Source organism: Ambystoma mexicanum, chromosome 5q (assembly GCF_040938575.1).
Source record: "Ambystoma mexicanum isolate Mex_15411 chromosome 5q, UKY_AmexF1_1, whole genome shotgun sequence".
Lineage (NCBI taxonomy): Eukaryota > Metazoa > Chordata > Amphibia > Caudata > Ambystomatidae > Ambystoma > Ambystoma mexicanum.
The window spans coordinates 908,050,955-908,071,448 of NC_090933.1; the positions used below are offsets into that span (position 1 = coordinate 908,050,955).

At 45.5% G+C, this 20,494-nt stretch overlaps 1 protein-coding gene across 1 annotated transcript in view; it reads left to right on the top strand.

Moving 5' to 3' along the window:
- POP1 (POP1 homolog, ribonuclease P/MRP subunit) overlaps positions 1–20,494 on the top strand; it is a 1,381,968-nt gene that overhangs the window by 1,147,102 nt on the left and 214,372 nt on the right. The gene's annotated exons all lie outside the window — the stretch shown is intronic.

Below are 20,494 nucleotides of genomic sequence, written 5' to 3' on the forward strand. Positions count from 1 at the left end.
GGTCTTTGTTTAAATATCTAATACTAGTGAAATGTATTTCTGTAAACCATGATTGGGACCATCTAGGGCCGCTGAAACCCACCAACATTATGGATTCATGACTTCAACGACATTACTCTGGAAAGCAATTACAGCCAGCTGACAAATGTCCAGCCTGTCCTTTAGCATCTCTGCCTCGTTGTGACCACGTCAGTGCGAGATATCTCCTGTCCTATAACCAAGTATCCTGCCTAGACCTACCCCACATCCCACCATAATCCACAACCAGAGACCCGGAAAATGGGCTCCTAAGACACATAGTGCTGAGCCCAATGAATAATGGCCCTCTGACCGAGCACAACATATAACAATCCTACCTGTGAATCTACCTCAGAGTGACGCTACCACGGAACTTGAGGACGACCACTGCCAGCTCGTCCAGATACAGAATGTAATCCAGGAACAATGGGCTCCTAAGAGTAAATCATCCACTCCAAAATTACCTCTCCTACCGCTATGCTCACTCTTTACACCAAAACACAATAGAGCGCAGTTATAGCTATACCCCTCGGTCAATTTTGGCCTAGCTGCACACATACGAACAATACTCCATGAACACCTCAACATCCTGCTAGAACGCAGCTATACCCCACGAAAAAAATCAGCCTAGCTGCACACATAATCCTACACAGGCTTAATGCCGCCAGAATGCAAGTCTCAGAGACCAACCACCTGACTACACACATTCGACTGATCTCTCACCATCACTTCACCTAATGTTAGGATGCAACTACCATCAGGTAATTACACTAGCTGCGCACACATTGAGTGCACCCAAGCACCCCATACTACCCTACTCTTAAGACCGACCTGGACTACGGTCGCCAAGGGCGTTCAACCCACAAGCGCTTTGAGATCATACCAATGATATATAGGGTGCTATATAAATGCTGAATGTCAATAAAAACAATAACAAATCAAGATTTACCAAGCCACTCCGTGCCAGTGCCGGATGACTAAATAGGCAAAGTAGGCACAGGTCTATGGGCCCCACTCCATTTAGGGGCACTGCAGCACCGGATCAAAATAATATTTATTTAATCTTGAAAGAAAATTACAATCAAGCTTTCTTAAATTGTTTCCAAAACATAGACAAAAATTTATCAACTCAAAGAAACAAATGGAAATTTTACATTAAAGTCTCTATAGACTATAGAGAAAATACTGTATTAATGTAATATACCCATTAACAACTTAAAGTACATAAACCAGAGACATCAGATTTACATTAGTGTGTCTCTTAAAATCTCATCTGACAGCTGTCAGTTTGTAAAAAAAAATCTGGTGCAAACTACATACATGTAATCTACAATAGTGATGGCCCTCTCCATCTTGCGGCCGACGTGCACACTACTTAGTTCAATGTTATCCCACTAGAGCACGTTGTCACGCATGAGAAACAAAACTTTCTGTCCGTTAGTGTGTCGCTAGTTCCAGCTGATTCCAGAACCTCGTAGAATATTTGCGACTAGAAGCTTTGAGAACACCCAAGTATATATACGGTACCCGATGTCTGGTTATAATGGAGTTTGAATAGCTTTGTCTAATTTCAACCGTAACAGAACAAATCTATCTTTTTCATGCACTTTTACTTATTTTTGGCTGAAACATAAGAATTTTCATTTTCTTGAACAAAGCGTAAATCTTGTTTGTCGTTGCTCTTTTTGTAAACCCATAATGTTGGCACCCGGAAAGATGTACCAAAGCGGTGCAGAAAATTACAAACTTATGAGATCATTTGCGAGGGGGCCCCCGAAGTTTCGACTGCCTAGACGCCTCCACAGGGCTTAATCTGGCACTGCTCAGATTTACAATAAACCTTTTAGCTGTTATACAGGCCACACCTATATATCTAAATACAGAATTTCTGCTGAGCTTAAGCATCCCAACACACAGATCTCAGTGGACCACTGCAAGTGAAATACCAGTAATGCTGGAAATTATTCCCCATTTCTCTACTCAGAAGGAGCATACCACTGAGCATATCCACACTTAATGCAGAAACATGGTCCGCTCATCGTTACTTATGGTGAAACTTCTCCTGGCATCAGGGCCAAACTTAGCGAGTTTCAGTAAAATTGGGTTCAATATTTAAATTAAAGGAGTTTATCTGTAACTGAGTGAGGCATGTTTAACATGCACCATGGCAGACTTTCATTGACCATCCATAAAGGGGAATCCAAGGTATCCTTCCCACCAGCGTCTTGCTGACATAGATGGGGGGCTTCCAAGATATTACAAGCTGATACTGGCTTCAACTTAGTCTATTAAATCCCTCAGGGTGCACAATATATTGCAGTTTTTTACGATCAGGTGGGGCTTTTGGAAAACCTTGTAAGAGTGCTCTTCACCCTACCACTGTATTAGATAGCAGTTGATGTAAAATTCCTTTTTGGGAAAATATCTTAAAATCAAAACTAGACCCAGTGAAGCAAAGCCAGGGGCCAATCCAGTCTCAAATGTTGATTGTGCAACATCAGTCTTTACTCAGAAAAGCAAAGCCGAAAACATCTTGAAATGCCCAACTTCTTCTGTAACACAGGCAATTCCAGACCACCTTATCAACCGTTAGTTCCAAAGCTCCTTCTTTTGGTGGCCTTCCTTTTCTATTTTCGTATTTGTATTGTGCACCAGAGGAAAGAAAAATCATCTGGAAGTAGTTAGTACAAACCCCATACTATTGTCACCAGAGCTAATCATGACCAAAACAAGTAAATTTTCTGTGCTTTGGAGCTCACTGGAATCAGAAAGACGTCCAGGCAGCAAATTCCTCAGCCATGGGCCATGCACCGAAAATGTTTTGTTTTCTGTGGTTATACATTTGGATCGTGGTAGCACCAGCAACCTTATGGACTGGGATCACAGGGGTCTGTCAGGCTGATATGTCTGTATATTGGAAGCTAGATATGGTGGAGCCACCCCAGGAAGGCACTAGAAAAACATACAGACTATTTTAAACTCATTGCGTTGTTGAATGGGTAGCCATTGAAGAAAGCTATGGAAACGGGAGTTATGTGAAGCATTCAGATGTATGAATATATGGTGTATGGCAGCATTTTGGATAATTTGAAGACTATTCATCTGAGTATCTGGGATCCCTGGATATAGCGGCTTGGCCTAATCAATCTTGGTAGTGCTCAAAGCCTAACAATCACTGCATGATTCTCCCTACCATTGAAAGGAGAGTCAGGCCTAAAAAGCATAGCCTAAAAGAGGCCCTGACAACCTCACCCACCCACTTGGGTGTCAACACTTACATCTGATTGCCAAATAAACCCTACATTCATTTTCTTTTTTTGCCATAACCGGTGTATCGATCGAATATCAGTGTACCCGGGGGTATTAGAAAGGATGGGGCCTCAATTAGGGGACTAAATAGGATGCATGGGTACTTTATGGCTCTTTAACTTGACGCATGGTTGCAGTTTTCATTTCTTGAACCAATAACTTGCACCCTGCAGTTCGGAAATCAGATAATACAACCACAGAAGACAGACAGGTCCCAAGACCTCCAGAATTATAAAGTTTCATCAACATTTTCCAGCTAGTTCGTGAATTCTTGGGATCAGCCTTCTCTCCACCCACCTAGTCACTCCTCCCAGCACCTGGATCAGCCTGATGTTGATAGCACTAACTCTGGCAATAGTTTGAAAAAATTGATCTGGTTTATTAGCAAACGGGTACAGTGGTTTAGGTTGTATCACCACCCACAATATTAATATCCTACCCAGCATGGAGATGGAGCCCTATCTTCCAAATGAGTCAATACTGCCATATGAATAAGACACAATAGATCTTTCACTGTACAAGCGAAATGCACACCTTAGTATAGAGTCAAGAAAATGACTTCACCTGCTCAATTAGCCGTCCTTCAAGAAGAAATACAAGTCCCTCATGTAGAAAGGACTAGCCTTAGACACCGATGGTGGACCGCCTATCTAAAAGGGGATAGAAAGAATAATCGCCCTACACTCTTTGCTATAGCTATTGTACATGTAGAGCAGGAGACCGCCAATCTAGAATGTAATTAAAAACAGCTCCAGGCGTGCCCCCGCATGCTGTAGTCTAAACACTGCTATTATGTATGCATTATGTGATATAATTTATGGTGTGTTGTGGGCGCTGTCTACCATTCTTACCAATTATCTTCCCTGATGTATTGATGATAGTAAAGAGTCAAGACATCGCTTAAGCTGATCAAGTCTAGCTGGTATGGCCATTGCAGCCATAATAGGAAACACTTTGATTTATTTTGTTTTACTTTAAAGTTAGAAATTACCCAAACAAGCCAACTTCATCTAGAATTCTGAGATGTTTGTGGCAGGTTTACGAACATATTACAATAGGTAATGTTTTTTGTTGATCTGCACAAGCAAGGGGCATGGTTCTTTTCTTCAAAGCAAGCGCAGCAAGGTTAAGACCTGCAGTGCACTTGAACTGTGGAAAACAACTGTCGCCAACAAAAGTAATGGATTTTTAGATGAACTCTAAATCAGAACATAGATGTATTGTGGTCAGCGGTCTATTGTAGCTTGTTCAGTAATATTGTGTTTGGGGTGCTGTTCTGAGTTTTTCCTAACAATTGATGTGGTGTACCAAACTAAAGAGGACAATGCAATGAGTTGGGAACAGGTGTTTTAATATGTTATTTTAAAAGAAACACTAGCTATATTTTACTATAACTACTTTGCCTTCACATACGTTTGCAGGATATATCACAAGACATAATAACAAATACATAATCGCTTAATTTCAGGCCTCCTACTAAGATGTTTGCATGTAATTCTCCATCCTTCACTTGCACATACTACCTCCACCTACTTGATTTATCATGATGTTGTTGTATCACTTACTCAACTTAATCTATGAGGAAAGAACCTGTTTTTTTGCATTGAAACCATAGTCCAAACCCACAACTTAGCTTGAATGTGGCCTTACATTCTGCTTTGTGCTCCTCCTTTTTCTTTGATGTGACGAGCTCTCTGTAGTCCCCAAGAGTGCAGTCTCGTGTGAGAAGACCAATCATCCAACAAGAATAATGAGAAAGCCAAACACTCATGGACAACGGTCTGCCCAACCATCTAGAATCATAGTAAATCTAACTAGCCTTTCATCCTTAAGTATTGTTTGGCCCGCACCCAAGAAGAAAAACCCAACTCCAGTCTGCCAGGACACAATATTATGCTAAAACAAACAAATACGTCATTAAAAATAAGACCACAAGAAAATAGCATGATACAGAAAGGGTGGAATAATTCTTGCCTCTGTGACTTTCATAGAATTAGATTCCCTAATACTCACAACTCACAAGTATGGAAACTCTTTATTTTATGGCAAGACACGAAGGAAAGTTGTATGCTTGTTCAAAACAATACTCATCATCAATGAAGTCACATGCTCAATTGAAGAGAACTCCTGAAAATCAGAGTTTCTGTACAAATCTCCTGACTTTTATATCATTTAAACCTTTCCCTAAAAGGAAGGACGTGGACACCATGCCACCTTTGACGGAAAAAGCCCGAAAGGTTGAGCCGTTGATGTTAGCTTGTCCCATGGCACATCTGACTCATCAATCCAACATGGGAGCTGAGGCTAGCCTAAACTTTTGCTGAAGTTTCAAGAGAATCTGCCTGCAACCCAGATAGTCTGTGAGAAGATGCAACTGCTTCATACTGTGAGCTGCACACAAACAAAAGGAGCATGTGGTGAAAGCTGAACTTTAAAATGCCTGCGTTGTGTTGAGGCTTTTTTGGACTGAGGCATTCACCATCATAATGGCCGAAGAGCACTGATTCCTGTCCAGAAAGTGAATGCTTGTTATCCACCAGGGTTGTCCATACTTTAGTCTTTGGCGGGATTGAAAAGTGCGCCTGAGGCAATTGTGAAAGGTGTGGCGGGTAAGGAGGGAACTCAGTTAAACAAATAAAGTATTTGTAAATGTAAGAGAAGTGCTGACAGGTAGGGAATGGAGTTTGCCATATATTCCTGTAGCATCATTGGAGATTAGACAAAGTATATCTGTGTTTGGAGAATCGGCTATCACATAGTGCTCATAAGAAGGTGCCCATATCCCTTGATAGCAGTTTCTAGCACTGCATAAAGTACAGTAATTACTCACTAAGTGAGTGCATGATAGGCTTGTGTTATGATTGAGTATACCCTTGAATTATGGAGGCTTGTTGGCTGTGAGGTGTTATGACCTGTGACACCCCAGAAAGAAAAATCTGGAATTGCCCAGACAGATCTCATAATTCAGAGCCCCGAGTGGCTTGTGTGCATGGTGAATTCAGGGCACACTAAGGGTAAGAGGAATGGGAAGTTTAGACCACTTCTCTGAGTCCCAAAACTGATGGTAGTGGAATGGTGAAATATGTTATCCAATAAAGATTACATGTTATTGCAATAAAGGTTTACACCATAGTGGCCAAAAGCAGTTCCATCGCAATCCCTTTGCTCCAAACACAGGATTGGTATATTTTGTTAAGCAACATGACTTTTCCTCAAAGTTTTAAATTTGGGGGCATGGCCAATGCTTGCGTGTGGCGTGGTCTTAATACACGCTCTCCCCGAACACTGGCAACATTCATCAGGCATTTTTCCATGCGGAGAGGGCCGGTATCTCAGCGGCGCTCTGTGCTTTTGCTTCTTAATCTTCCCGATTACTTATCAATTAACCGATTTTCCTCCGGTGTATGTCAGGCATAAAGGTAAGCTTTTAATTGCATAATTCCTATGCGCAGTGTTGGTCAGCAGGGGACCTGCTCTACATTTACTTGAGTGTTTAGTCTCAACCATCTCTGGGACATGTGCGCTGCCTGCCTTGCTCTGTCCCACCGTACCTTATGGGAGCCTTTGAGAAGACATTTTCCACAATAGGCTTCCAAACTTTCTGGAGAGCTTCATGGTGTCATCTCATAAGGTAATGACAGTTGTTTTTAGAGCACTGCAGCATGTTGTCTCCTACCCAGGACTAGCAGCATCTGGTAGGGATCTGTCTGATCCTCTGATTACCAGAGCAGGCACAAGCGGCTATAACATGCCAAGGCCCTATTTAGGCCTTCTACCGGTGCATGCAAGACCCTGTTACTGGCCTTGCACAGAGGGCTCTTTGGAACCTTTGACTGAGACTGGTGAGGGGTTTGAGTCCTGCTAGGATGCCAAAACCCTTGACTGCACCACAGATTACAGGACACAAAATGTCGGCCTGTCAGGAGGCATCTGGCACCATTTGACAACGACTGACTCTGCATTGACAATGTCATCCCGCAGGAATCAGGGGACTCTCCTCAGGATGTGGTTTCTGAGTTGAGCTGCTTCTAACTGTCAAGAAAGCATTTGACCCCCAGAGTGGATTGGTCCCACATGGCATTTTCTACCTGGTTGACCCTATACCCTTTAGCCTTTGGGTCACCAAGGTATTCGGATCCTTGGCTGGCATAACCAGGACACCCACTTTTTAAAAGTTGTTTTGGTTTATAACAAACCATCACAAACTCATATTAATAAAAAAGAACACAAGTTAAAAATGAATACTTAATACATGAATTAATGTACATGTATGGAAGACACCAGAAATTGTCATACTTAAAAATCATTAAAATCTAAAGCTTTCAAATAGCAATATTAAAATGTCATCTAGTTAACCCTATACATATCGATAAACTAATTGAATCTATTATAAAACAGACTTGGGAGCCAGACAACATTTGTGACCAAAATGTATAACCATTAATATTGCCAGTGTCTCTTAACAAAGCCCTTTAAAAAATCTAACCTTGCAGGCTTCTGTGGCAGTAAACTCACTCTAAAGGTGTTCTAATGTTTCTAGTTGGTCTCTCTTAAAACATAACCCACATCTCTGTCTCCGATGTATACCCAACCTAGCACCCATAATTTCTTAGCAGTGGAGTTTGTTTAAACAACATATTTTATTAATTTATTTTTTGGGGAATTTTTGTTTAGCTCTGTCCCTAGCCAGAGGGTCTCAGAACGCCTCACATGGTTCAAAGTTTGAAAAGGTGGGCGTTGAAAAAGGAAGTTACAAATTGTGTTTAGGAAAGAATAGAAAGATGAGGATAGACATGTGATGGCAGTGGAGGAGGGCATGATTATGTGTGGGGAAATGGGTATGCTTTGAGGCTCTTCCTGAAAACAGTGATTGAGGATGCATTTGAAGAGGAAAGGTGTTCCATGCCCTAGGGTGTTCAATAGGTAAATGTTTCTTTGTGTGCATGTGAATTTGCAGACTCAATACAATATCTCCCTGCATTGCCCTCAAGCGTGAGAGTCTGTGCATAGCGCCCTGCGCTGATGTTATCGACTCTTGTATTGTTTGTAAAATGTCGACCCCAACAAACATGCTTCACACCAATTTGTCTCTTGCGCTGCCTGATGTAGCCCCCGTACCATGAGGCGTGGCTTTGCCTGCCTATGTAATCCTACCAATTTGTCTCTTGCGCTGCCTGATGTAGCCCCCCATAACATGAGGTGTGGCTTTGCCTGTCTGTGTAATCCTATCAATTTGTCCCTTATGCTGCCTGATGTAGCCCCCATACCATGAGGTGTGGCTTTGCCAGTCAGTGTAATTCTACCAATTTGTCTCCTACGCTGCCTGATGGAGCCCTCTGCACCATGTGGTGAGGCTTGGCCAGGCTCTATACACACACTAATGTATTACTGTAACCATATACGTTTTCTTGCAATTCAACAATGCAACCTGCACTTGCTGTAACTTAGATGCCTCAGGGCTTTGTGTGCTGAAATAAATGCAAAAATGAATGAATGAAGGAATAAATGTGTCGAAAGTGTTGCGCGGCTTGTCTGGTGTTTGTGTGTGTTTGTGATGGGTTTGAGTTTTAGCAAAACACATCCTTTCTTAATAGGACCACAAGCCCAATGAGGCATGAAACATGTCTGGGGATGCTTGTGGTCTCGTGAAGAAGGGATGTGGCCAAGCAGTTTGGGCTGGACTGCCCCTTTTGGGGTGGGATCCAGCCTGATTTGCATATAGTCCTTTCCCTTTTGTAATGGCTTGGCAGGCACAGAGCAATGGTCTGGAGGGTTGCCCAGAGCAATGCCAGAGGTCAAGATTAATTCTAAACCTGCCAGCCATCACCTCTTTTGTTTTGCTGGGTTTGAGTTTGTCATGAAGATAAGGTCGAGTTTTGCAGTGGATGGCTTTGAATACAATGCAGAGTTTTTTTAAAGCAATTCTCTGGGGCATGGGGAGCCCCGTGGAGCTGGGCAAGAGCTGGGTTAATGTGTGAATGTTTGGGTAGGTGGATGATGAGCCTGGTTGCTGCATTTTCTATGGCTTACAGGGGTGTAAGGGCGCTGTTGGGAGGTCCAGTGAGGAGAGCACTTCCATAGTGAGGAGTTCACTCACTGGACCTCACTGGAGAGTCTCAACCAAAGATTTGGTTGAGACTCTCCCAGGGGCCATCCACCCAAGGACAGGTCATTAGGCTGTGTTCGTGCTGGTAGAGAGACTCCCAGACCCCACTTTGTTTTGCATATTTAGTAACTTTGGGTCTCACCCTAAGTTACCAGGGGAATCCAGATGTGGACCCCTTGCTCACTGTTCTCAGAGAGGCACAGCTCCACCTCACTGATGATGCCCAATATGGCTGAAACACGTGTATGGGGTTGCTGTTGGTACTCTTGTTCAGAGGAGAATTGCCTAGCATTTCGCTGCTGGACTGCCCCTGGGCAGGAGAAAGACTGATATGCAGGGATATTTCTTCTCTGTGAAAGGGACAGTGAGCTAAAGACTTGGTTGAGACTCTACCAGGGGCCATCCACCCAAGACAAGGTCATTAGGCCGTATGTGTGCTGGTAGAGAGACTCCCAACCATCCTTTGTTTTGCATTTTTAATGTAATTTCTTTTCTTGTGAGGCTAGATTTTTTTATCTTCGATTTTAATGAGTTTTCGGTCAGAGCGTCAGCCCTGCTACTATTGACCAGTAGTCCCAGGTATCTAAATACTTCCACTTGTTCCACCGGCTCGCCTTCCATGTACCAGGTGTGGATTTTGCCTTTTCTTCCCTGTGCCGGCTCTAAAATCAGTACTTTGGAATTTGGACATTAATCTCTAGACGGTTATCATGGACATATTCCATCAATTAATTCAGTTGGCGTTCAAGACCTATAGCTGTTTGATCCAACAGGGACAGGTCATCTGCATATAATAGTGTATTTATTCGCTCCCCACCTAGCATATGCGCAAAGCATCTGGCTTTCACCAATGAAGAGCAGAAAAAAAAAGGTGTCCAATGCCGGTGCCATTGGACACCCCTGCTTCAAGCCCTTGGAAGTTGGGATCTCATCTGAAAGAAACCCTGCACCATTCAGTCTGACTCTAAGAGTGGCATTAGAGTAAAGAGTTGTTATAGCCTCCAAGGTGTCACCAGGGCATCACCAGCTCACAAGTTTGTCCAACAAAAGATTGTGATTAATGCTATCGAAAGCCTGTGCTAAGTCTATAAAACACATTTTAGTCTTCTTCACCAGTGCCCTGCCTTTTAAAATATTAAGGAAGAAGATATTAACATTTGTTCACATTCCCTTGGCGAATCCGGTCTGAAAAATATTGCCCAGCTTCTCTTGACCATTCGGTCAAGGTCTGTAATACTATGGAAGCGAAGGGCAATAGGTTGATAATTCTTTGGATCTCCCCTGTTGCCCTTCTTGAATATCGGAATTATTACTGCCAGTCTCCAGGATGGGGGCACCAACCTTGTCTTTAATACCGTATTGAAAAGCAAAAACATGAAATCAGCCCACATTTCTGGATCTTTTTTTTAAAGCAGCATTTGTAAGCCCATCAAGTCCTGGAGCTCTTGATGAAGTTACTCTTCCAATTCGGGCCAAAATATCCTCTTTCAATAGTTATATTCCATGGTCCCTTGACTGGCGGACCTTGATCTAGTTCTCGAGAGTCACCTTCGCTGAGAAGAGAGCAGAAAAGTGTTTAATCCATACCACCACCTCCACAGCAGGTGATAGGATTGCTGCTTGCGCTGGTCCCGTTCTGTGGATCAGCCCCCAGATCTCTTTTTGTCCGTGACTTACATATCCGCTTTAGCATGGATTCCACGTCTTGTTGCATCATGGTTGCTTTGCAAGCAAATAACCAGTTCTTATACTGCTGTTTGCTCCTTTTATTTGTGTTCAGCAGGTCACCAGAAGGAAGGCTTTTTACCATGTACATCAAGTCACACCTGTCTGAGTTAATTTTCTCCTGAGGACTATGACTGCATCATGAGAGAGCCAATGTTCGTACAGCCTTTATTGCCCCTACTGTTTGTTTCCACATCTCTCTGTAGGATAGGTAGATAGTTAAGAGCCTCCTTATTTGTTAGCTCTCTCTGTTTTAAAATCTGATATTTATACTGGGCAATCAGGCCTGCAATTATTTCTTGAGTCATATGCAGTCGATTATTTCCCTGGTTTATTTTAACATTGTTTAAGTATACCAGCTTTCCTACTCTTATCCCTACCTTCAAATTTATTATCAGACGGTTGTGGTCACTATTTACCGTTTCTAGTACCTCAAGCTTGTATACCAATGGCAACTGACCTCAGGGTCAGTCGTTTTTCAAAGACATGAGCTGGGGGTAGATCTCTATCTTCGGCTGGGGCCTCCCTCTGGAACAGCCTCCCTGACACTTTGAAACTTGAGGAAAACCATCCCCGGTTCCCGAAGCACCTCAAGACCTTCCTCTTTGCTTCTGCCTTCGCCCCTCCTCTCCCCTGCTGATCTTTTCTCTCTGGGCACCTTGTCCCACGCTCTTTCTTCTGGGCCCAGGTACCTGCTCACCTTGCCACCTTCCTGCACTGCCTCAGGGCAATCCCCGCATTGGTGTCTGCATCTGTAACCATACAGTCCCCCCCTATTTTTCCTTCACTTATCAGACTTAACCTGTCTGCTGCCTCAACCCAGCACTTGCCACTTGTGGCTGCACTGCCACTGTTTGTTGCCTTTGTTATTTATTTATTAATTATTTATCTTTTTCCCTTGCTCCACACTCTCCACTGCTCCCCATTCCATGCACTTTTCCCCTTTACCTCTCCCATGCACTTGCACGTTCTCAATGTCACTGGGCCTAGTAAGAGCGTTGTTTTTTTTGTTCTCCCTTGTTCCGTTCCCTTTTCCTTGTCGCGCTTGAAACACTTGTGTATGAGCGCGATACAAAAAAAGGATATCATATAACATGTTGCAAGTAACAAAGACGTAGTCCAAGATTGCCAGCTGAGTACCTCTATGCCAAGTCGGATTGGTGGGTATTTCACCCTGTGTACAGCCATTTAGAATATGCATGTCCCTCACCTCAATTACTTGCAGCCTTGCTGGCCTCCCTTCCGCCGGAGAGTAGAGATGCCAAGTCCCTGTCCTTACATTACGCCCCAATGGGCTACACTATACGTTCAGATTTCCACACAGAATAATACTGCAGTACTCTAATGTTGTGTACACGGAGTCTATCATGTGTGTCACTCCTTCTGTGACGTCCTCCTTACTGGCCGCCACTGGATTTCAGTATAAATTGATTAGTATGGTCGATTTCACTTCCGGGAATAGTTTAGGGTCCCATTTATGTTTGACAGCCGGCATATATGGATTTCTATGGTCCTATTTCACCATGGATATCCCTCTCCCCGTTTCCATTGCAACCAATAGCCCAGAAGATGGCCTCCCTATAGGGCCCTTCATTGCAGGATTTAAGACTGTTAAAAATGCGTCTAGACAGGGATTTGTACACAGCCAAGTTTCTTGGAAACACAGTATGTCCTAATTCTCAAAGGCCAGATCACTTTTCTTAAATAAATGTGAATGGGGGGGGCGCTGTTGTGCGCCGAAGAAGATGGCCACCTGAATTGCGAGCTCCGCGGCAGGCAGAACACACGATCCTGATCTTGTGCCTCTGCGAGTAACGACTTGAACCAAGCTGCCACGATTTGTGAGCTGCTGGCCCAGGGACCACCCGGTCCAAATCCCGAATGAAAACGGTGTCGGGAACCCTGTAATCGGTTACCGCCGCGACCATCCCCCAACGGTAGTGCACCTACGTGCCAAAATCCGGCGCCGGAGGAGAGACGAATTGATCCGTCCCACACGCCTGGGACACCTTGCCACCCTCGCGGAGGCCTGTCGGGCGATGGCATACCCCCGCAGTTACGCATAGGAGCAGGGCCAAGGAGCGGACTATGCGGGCACTGAGGCTGCGCATTACCGGTGCAGGCGGACGCGGGCATCGGAGCTGTACGGCCTGAGGCGGGCTCTGATCCTTGGGTGCTGGGCCGGCACCCGCTCGGGGAAGCGGGTTGCTTCTGCATCGGCCCTGTCCTGCCCTCCCCCTCGGTGGCTGCATTTCATCGGATGAGTGATTCGGTGGTGGGCAGTGCTCCATTAACATGTTTGCAAAGACTCCGCTGAGATCATCTGAAGTCCCTGAGCAGGCCCCCACTAACTCATCATCCCTTGTCCCCTTGTACTCCCAGAACATGATGGAATTCATCCGCGAGGGCTTTACCACACTCCACTCGAAACTAGAGGACATGAATGGCACCATATCCTTCATCAAGGCCCATATCGAGAGGACCGACAGTCGGGTGTCGGAGGTCGAGACAAGGGTGAGCTCCGCCGAGGATGGTCTGGGTGCCCTACGTGCGGAGGTCTCTGCTCTTTCCAACCGAGTCATCGAGGTGGAGAAGAAAAATGAGGACCTGGAATCCCGATCGAGGCGTAACAACCTCCGCATTATTGGTGTTCCCGAGGATGGTATCAATGAACCGATGGAGGACTATGTCGAAGATGCATTACTGTGGCTCCTCGACTCACCGAAGCTCTCCCCACAGTTTGCTATAGTGCAGGCGCACCGAGCCCTGACAGCTAAACCTAAGCCGGGTGCGCCTCCACAACCCATTATAGCTAGGGTTCTGAACTTCCGGGACCGAGATGCCCTCCTCAAAGCCGCAAGAATTAAGGGAGAACTTCTGTTGGGTGGAGCAAGGATACACCTCTACCCCGACTTCTCGGTGGCTGTCCAACGGGAGCGCAAGACTTTCCTGGCGGTAAAGAGAAGGCTCAGAGACCATGGAATTAAATATTCCATGCTATATCCTGCCAAACTGCGCATAGAGCACGCCAAAAAGGTGTTTTTTTTCACGATCCCAGAGGAAGCCTCCAGATTCATCGACGAACACTTCCCAGGCCGAACCTCCCCACCAACCATGTTCCTACAACTATGAAGCTGTCCCGCCGAGAGGTCGCCAACACCGACTACCTCTCTGCGCCAGGAATATATTAGTCTTTTACTCCTCAACAAGTTCAGTTTGGTTCACCTTTACACGTCTGTGCCACACTAATATGTGCAAAAACCTTTTTTCAAGCTACATACGAAGCTTCATTTTAGGCACTATGTTTTATCCTGATCTGCCATTGGCCCGGAGCGGCACCACCAGTCCGGCCCACAGGCCCCCTGGCGTTGATGCCACTGGTTTGGATTTGGTTAAGGGGTTTTGGGATTGTTATTCCTCTAGTTGGGGGAGGGATGTGGTTGGGATACGTTGAGTGTTATGTTATAAAAAGCTTAGCATTGGTAGCAGGGGCGGATCACAGGGTAACATTGAACGATTGGGGCTGCAGGGCTGCTAAACCGGCCCATCGGATATCAACACTCTCTTGATACGGACACTGCTGCATCGTTGACTGAATATAACCTGACTTCCATGAGCTGGAATGTGCGGGGATTGGGCAATTTTAAGAAAATGAGACAACTCCAGCTACAGGCCGAATGTCATGGGACCAAGATACTCTTTTTGCAAGAGACACATGCCTGTGCCGAACAATGTGTGAGATTTGCCAAAACGTGGGGCCCCCAAAGATACTTTACCGACTTCTCTACCCAAAGCCGCGGGGTCATGACTCTTATCCACAAGAGTCTTAAATTCACTCTTATATCCTCACAGATAGACCCTCAGGGCAGATATGTGCTACTCCATGCCACGCTTCATAACAGAGAGGTGGTCCTACTGAATATCTATGGCCCTAACATAGATGACCCTGAATTTTATTCACATCTCACATCCCTTCTCGATGGCTTCCCTCTAGTTCCAACCGTTAGGGGGGCAACTTCAACACAATTTTTGATGTAAATCTCGACAGATCTGGGTCCAGGCCCCGCCAACTCACCAAGGCAGCCTACACCGCACTGTCATCCCTTTGCGCCTCGCTATGGTTGACGCATGGAGACTCCTCTACCCTGACTCCCGCTCTTACTCCTTCTACTCCTCGGTGCACGACTCCTATTCCCGAATTGATAGATGGGTAATCTCCGATGTACTGATAAAAAATGCGACACAACTAATGAGTCTTCCTAGAACCCTATCTGACCACTCGCCAGTGACCATTACCATGGGTTGGGGCCCGGACCGCGACCGTACTAGACACTGGAGGATGAAACCCCACTCTCTCCTCGACCCCCTGTTTAGCTCTGAACTCGAGGTGGCTATCGAAGAGTTCTTTGAAATAAATACAGATTTGGTGTCTTCACAGGCCATTCTATGGGCATCCTTTAAGGCTTACATTAGGGGTATAGCGCTGTCCAAGGAAAATGCCATTCTCAGAACAATCCGGAGGGACATTGCTGAAAGCGAATCCAAACTATCGATCCCGGAGGCCCTGGCATCTATAGGAGTGGAACTTGACACATTCCGGTCCCTGGCGGATTGTGAGCAAAAATTCTTGGATAACCCTGGTCTGGCGGGGAAAATATGGAGAGGGCGAGCGTCCTGACCGCTTCCTTGCTAGACTCATCCGCCGTGAGCTGGGTGCTGCGCATATCCCTGGGATCGAGAGGCCTGATGGCTCTTTGGCTGTCTCATCACAGGATATCAACTCATAATTGTTTACATTTTATGAAGCCCTGTACTCCAACGCAGATGATGCCTCGATGGCGGAAGTCGACTCCTATCTCGATGCCCTCCCCCTATCGGCCCTCTCCCCTGAGACCATCGGGTCCCTCGACTCTCCGCTCACCTGTGAGGAGTTCTCGGATGCTGTAGACTCCCTCTCCTCTGGGAAGGCTCCTGGCTCTGATGGCATCCCAATTGAATTTTACAAACGCTATAAATCTCTTCTTCTCCCTCACCTAATAGCTCTCTGGGAGGAATCAGTGGAGACAGGCAAATTTCCTCCATCACTCCGAGAAGCCATGATAACTGTATTACTTAAACCTGGCAAATCCCCCACACAATGCGGCTCGTTCCGCCCACTGAGGCTTATAAATTGTGATGTCAAAATATATGCCAAATTGTTAGCGATAAGAATTGCCCCCTGTATGCCATCCGTTATCCACCCTCTTTAACATAATTAGCAGGATAAGTCCCAATGTACATGCGGTGGCCGCCACACTCGACATGCAAAAAGCGTTTGATTCGGTTTCGTGGAAATACCTCTGGCGGGTCCTCGAAAAAAATGCAAATTTGGACCCACCTTTTTCTCCGGGGTCCTGACTACTTTACTCAGATCTAGTGGCCAAGGTTCGCACTGAAGACCGATGCTCCCCCCTCTTTAAGATCGCTAGGGGGACGAGGCAGGGTTGTCCATTCTCTCCCCTGATCTTCGCCATAGCAATATAGAGCCTTTTGCCGACATGCTACGCCAGTCCCACGCACATAGAGGGCTGTGAGCTGCGGGTCAGGCTGATATAGGGTCCTTGTACGCCGCTGACGCACTTCTTTTAATTCGCTCTCCCTCCATTAATTTATCCCCGATATTGGAGGACGGCATCCGCTTCGGTCACATCTCGGGCCTCAAGGTGAACTGCTCAGAATCCACTCTCTTCCCACTAACGGATTGCACCCTCCCTCCTCCTGATACCCTGGGGTTCGCGTGGGCTCAGTCAAAAATCACCTACCTGGGGATATAAATAACACAACAGTTCGAGTCGACCTTCGAGGAGAACTATCAAAATTACCTTACGCACTTGGCGACCAGGACTCTAGCCTGCAGCAAGTTACCGATCTCCCTTGCAGGCAGAATAGGGCTATTGAAGATGATAGTATTGCCCCATCTACTCTACAGGTTCACTAACGTCCCCCTATGGCCAGGCGAGGGCTTCTTTCGAACACTGACTCGCACTATCAACTCCTTTTTTTCTGGCACTCGGGTGCGGTCCGACTTAAACTTGGAACCTTGTCTCTAGTGGCGGTTTTGGGGCCCCTGATTTTCTTAAATACTGGCTGGTTTCCCAAATTCAATACACATCATACTGGTTTAACACGACGGACCCCCCTCCACATGTTAGACTCGAAAAACTAACGGTTAGTGACCGGGATATCCGCTCCCTGGTGATACAACCCATCCCCTCAGCACTGAACTCACTGGACCCGGTGGCTTGCATGTCCCTGGCATTAACGAAAACGTGGAAACTGTTTGACACTGCCCACCCGTTCCATGGCAACCTCCCGCTCTGGAACTTTCTCGCGGGGGTCCCACGAGTACCGCCGCCAATAGTGCACCGTTGGGCTGAGGCGGGATATTAGCTAATTCGGGACGTCTTCGAGCAGCGCAGCTTTATTGAATGGCTGGACCTCCCATTTTCCCTGAGACGAGGCCCGTGTGCATGGCTCCAGTACTCGTCTCTCTGTAAAACCCTCAAACAAAAATACCCCATGTTCCCAGCAATACCGCCAGACGATCCCGCTATGAAGAACTGACTTCCCCTACACCCACTAGAGGTAAAATATCTAGACTGTACACCATGGCGCAATCCAGATCTACCCCGGAATTAACTAAACTGAGGCGAGCATGGGAAGACGACCTCGGGGTGGAGGTGACTGACGAACGCTGGGCTCACATGTGTGCTCGTATACACTGGGTATCCTTTAACTCTCGCTTCAAATTGATTCAGCTTAAGGTACTACATAGGTTTCATTATACCCTGAGCAGATTGAATCGTATGCTTAGTGATCACTCCCCAAGATCAGTGGTCGAAGTGAGCGGGAGCGGACGGGAGCGGTGCTCCTCTACTTTTTTAAATTACCTTTTACAGCACCTATACTTTTATTTTAAAAAGAAGCCATTCCGGAATGGTTTTGTTTTAAAATAGAAGTGTAGGAAGAAGTTGAAACTCGCACTTTCAGTGCACTGCACTGAATGTTCCCTTAAACAGTAGGTGCAAGTGTTTGGGGTATGTATTATGTGTGGGAGAGTGCGTGGTGATGTGGTTTGTTGGGAGTGGGTGCAGGCCGGCAGGGAACATAGTTCCACTACTTCTTTTCGTACACTTCGACCACTGCCAAAGATGCCCCAGATATGGCCAGGATACTGCTGACTATATTCACATGATTTGGTCCTGCCCCCGACCTTACCCAATTCAGGGGTATGGTGTGCTCAACCGTATCCGCTGTCCTTGGACATCCTATCGACCCTTCCCCAATAAAGTGTCTCTTCCACGACTTTCCCAAACCCCCCCGGTATTCCAAAAAACTGGCTGGCCTTTGCATGCTTCTCGCAGTGCGACCCATTCTACTTTGTTGGCTACGCCCCACACCCCCTACTCAAGGCAATCACTTGGGCCTCAGGCACTGAGGAAACCTGGTCTTCTCTACAAGCCACTCATTCAAGACCCAGAGATGTCTGGCTTAAATTCTGATACTATATGTCTGATTTAAATGCGGCATCGGATGCATCTTCCCCAGCTGTTACCCCTACTCGCCTCAGTTCCCCATCCTGAATCGCAGTTCCCCCTACCTCACACCTACTCCGCATGTGTGCTTGAAGAACACGTCCACATTGAAGCAGTTGCTGTACGCCTGTATTATTTCAACTGTAATTACACTGTACTTGCCTTGTGTGTTGCTCGCCTATGTTGTGCTGCCAAGCTAAATAAGTAAAAGTTAAAAAAAAAATATGTGAATGGCCTATTGTGTTCCATGATGCCAGGCTTATGTTTCCTGGCAAGTTCTGGGCCTTTATCTAACAGTTTGAATTTATTGTCAAAGCTTCTGCAATCCCAGACCATGAATTTTCATCAGAGGTTAGTTTGCCTTTAGGATGTGGCATTTGTACTTTTCTTTTCTTTCTCTTCTGATTCCAATTGTGATTTTTAAAGGAACTTCCATGCAGGATTTTAAGTTGAAGACCTCCGGGGCCTCATCAAAAATGTAGTTTGCATCGCACGTGTGAGCGATGTTGCTGGTTATGTTATTGCCAATGGTATTTGGAGACCTTTGTTCCCTCGGGACTGAAGTTTTCTCGGCAGTGTTAACGTCTATACTTCGACAGTCCTTGGAGTATGCTTTTTTCTGTACAACTGTTAGTTCAAAGCCTAAGGGTAACAGGCACAGATTAGTCTCCAGTAGCATCTGCTGCACCATGCCAGAGTCTAAGTGCAAATATAACCAGTCTAAGGCTTTGTTATTTACAAACTCTGCCACTATTATGTCTGATGGAAAAATCGTCCTCAATTTTGGGATACAAAATAGTAGCTTCAAGATGTTGCATCTATTCAAAATTAAGTTGTCTCTAGATTCAACCAACATTTCCAGCAATAGGCAATTATCCCAATCGCCTTTTGGAAGTTCATTTTCCTTTGTTTGTTTGTTTTGTGGTGGACCTTGGCTTTAATTAAGTTGTAAGAAGCTGGTTCCCAAAATCCTACTTTGGATCTGGGTTGTTGATCTTCCTGGGTTTTGTTGTGCCTTACATTTGTTGGCAGGTCCTTACTTTCACAATGTGTGTTCTCCCTGTCTGGTCTTTGAGGTGCTGTGCTTGCTAGCCTCCAATGTTCATCTACTATGTCGTTTCTGTGCCAGAGTCATGAACTCCAGTGATTTGGGTGGTGGAATGTCATGAATTTCTTCATGATCTTCCTCGGGGTGCAGGGTGTAAACTGATATGTTCAACATATCGTCCGTGATCGTGCTTCCATTTCACCCTTCTCAGGGCTTTGTATTATCTGTATTTCAGTAATTTCTTTGGCCGGTAGCTGAGCGTTCTTAGCTGCTTTAGGCTTCTTTGTTGTTAATCTTGGTTAGGGCCTTGGGGTGTGTGCATGACTGTTAGATTTCTCAAAAACTTCATAGATTCATTGGATCTCGTCTTTGTTGATTGCTTTGGTTTTTTGATTTCCCTGCCACCAGGTTCCTCCCGTGTCTTTTCCTTTGCTCGAAAATTCAGTATGTTTCTGGTGGACTTAAATCATCCTCAAGCCCTACCGACCCTGCCCCCTCGGTTCCATGTAATAATGTCGCCACATAAATCTCGCCATCCAAAAATATCGCCGAAAAATGGCCTTTTTTTTGTGGCGACATTATTGCATGGAACATGCGGGGGACACCCCCGCAATCCCCACATTTTTTTAAATTTTTTTTTTTTGCCCCGTCCTCATATATATGGTCCCCCATATAATATCGCCGCGACCTTTTCCCGGCGATATTATTTACGCC